The following is a 2,258-nucleotide window of genomic DNA, read 5'->3' as shown; positions in this document are numbered from 1 at the left end:
CTATCTCTCTCTGTCTGTCTGTCTATCTATCTATCTATCTATTTATCTATCCTTGTCTGTCTGTTTGTCTATCTATCTATCTATCTATCTATCTATCTATCTATCTATCTATATATCTATCTATCTATCTATCTATCTATCTATCTATCTATCTTTGTCTATCTATCTGTGTCTGTCTGTCTGTCTGTCTGTCTGTCTATCTATCTATCTATTTATCTATCCTTGTCTGTATGTCTATCTATCTATCTATCTATCTATCTATCTATCTATCTTTGTCTGTCTATCCATCTATCTATATTTGTCTTTCTGTCTGTCTGTCTATCTATCTATCTATATCTGTCTGTCTGTCTGTCTGTCTATCTATCTATCTTTGTCTGTCTGTCTGTCTGTCTGTATGTATGTCTGTATGTCTGTCTATCTATCTCTGTCTGTCTGTCTGTCTATCTATCTATGTCTGTCTGTCTGTCTGTCTATCTATCTATCTGTCTGTCTGTCTGTCTGTCTGTCTGTCTGTCTGTCTGTCTGTCTGTCTGTCTATCTATCTATCTATCTTTGTCTGTCTGTCTATCTATCTTTGTCTGTCTGTCTATCTGTCTGTCTGTCTATCTATCTCTGTCTGTCTATCCATCTATCTATGTCTGTCTGTCTGTCTGTCTGTCTATCTATCTATCTATATGTCTGTCTATTTGTCTGTCTATCTATCTATCTATCTTTGTCTGTCTGTCTGTCTGTATATTTATCTATATGTCTGTCTATCTATCTATCTTTGTCTGTCTGTCTGTCTGTCTGTCTGTCTGTCTGTCTGTCTGTCTGTCTGTCTGTCTGTCTATCTATCTATCTCTGTCTGTCTGTCTGTCTGTCTTTCTATCTTTCTATCTATCTATCTATCTATCTATCTATCTATCTATCTATCTGTCTGTCTGTCTGTCTATCAATCTATCTATCTTTGTCTGTCTGTCTGTCTGTCTGTCTGTCTTTCCACCTATTTTAATTCAGTCTCAGTCCAGTGTTCCCTCTGAATCGCTGTAATGGTTTCTTAAATTCCATGAAACTGCTCAGTGTCTCGCGCCACATGTTGTCTGTTCCTGCGAGGTGCTCCAATCAGAGTGATGTTCCACTCCTCCTGTGGTGTTGGTGTGCGTCAACACCAGCTCAGCCCTGATTGTCCAGGAGCCAGGCATCATATCAGGGGGCCTCATCAAACAAATAATAGCCTTAAATTGACAATCAGAACAAGTGGGGCCTTCCTCCGGTGAGCCTGTGAGCTCTTCCCAGTGATTAGGGAGGAAAAAAAGGTCCATAATGCAGCCGTTTCCATATTGATCCTTTAATAATCTCTAATTCTCCTCATGCTCTTCTCCAGCTGCAGCCCCATCATGCCACAGGATGAATTTAACTGATAGGATGCAGGATGATACTTTACTATCTTTGCTTTTTTTTTTTTTTTTTTTTACTTTGGTGGTAATTGTAGTAAGGCACCTTTTTGAATTAATTCACTGGAGGAAAGAAGAGAACTTTGTAATGTTAAATGTTGACCTGTGGTGTCTCACATGAACTGACACATTTTAGTGATACGTAATTATTCTGTTTTCATTGAGATACATTTTTTTTATTTCAACCCCATTTACTGTCTTCAAAGATAAATGATGTCAGAGATGTAATCAGCTTCACTGTTGTTGAACTGACTTGAATCATTATTATTCAGATAAGTTAGTCATTGCACGGCTCCGAAAACACAAATGCTTAAAGAACACAAAGACTTCCGAATGGCGTCTCTGTCTCCTTCCCTGCTAACTGACCCTTTTGTCTCTGCATCCATACCTCAGGAGCGATACTTGTGACTAACCCGGACGTTAACCCTATTATTTTGGTTTGTTTAGACCATTTACTGGCCAGAAATAGCTCATCACTTACCACCTGTTATTTACCAATTTCCGCCAATTGCGTGCCTGAAAGCGTGACTGGAGAGCTGCAAGGACCAGCCAATGTGAAACAGGATAAAAAATACAAAACATTATTCTGAAGTCGTCCGTCTCAAAAATAACTGGACGTCAAACGATACGTCAAAGGTTAGACCGACATAAATGGGGAGAAGGGGTGCATTGTGCCAAATTATGCCCACATCAAAGGCTTTAAACAGTCCTACTTGATACTGACAGGAAAACAGTTACAGATATGGAACTGCATGGTAAACAAATAAGCCTTTCATAAAGGAGATTGCTGAAGATTAAAGTTTGCACAGTGACAAATGTGTTGAA

Source organism: Rutilus rutilus (assembly GCF_951802725.1).
Source record: "Rutilus rutilus genome assembly, chromosome: 6".
Taxonomy (NCBI): Eukaryota; Metazoa; Chordata; class Actinopteri; order Cypriniformes; family Leuciscidae; genus Rutilus; species Rutilus rutilus.
The sequence above is the reverse complement of the archived record's forward strand: the minus strand, read 5'-3'. Positions refer to the sequence as shown.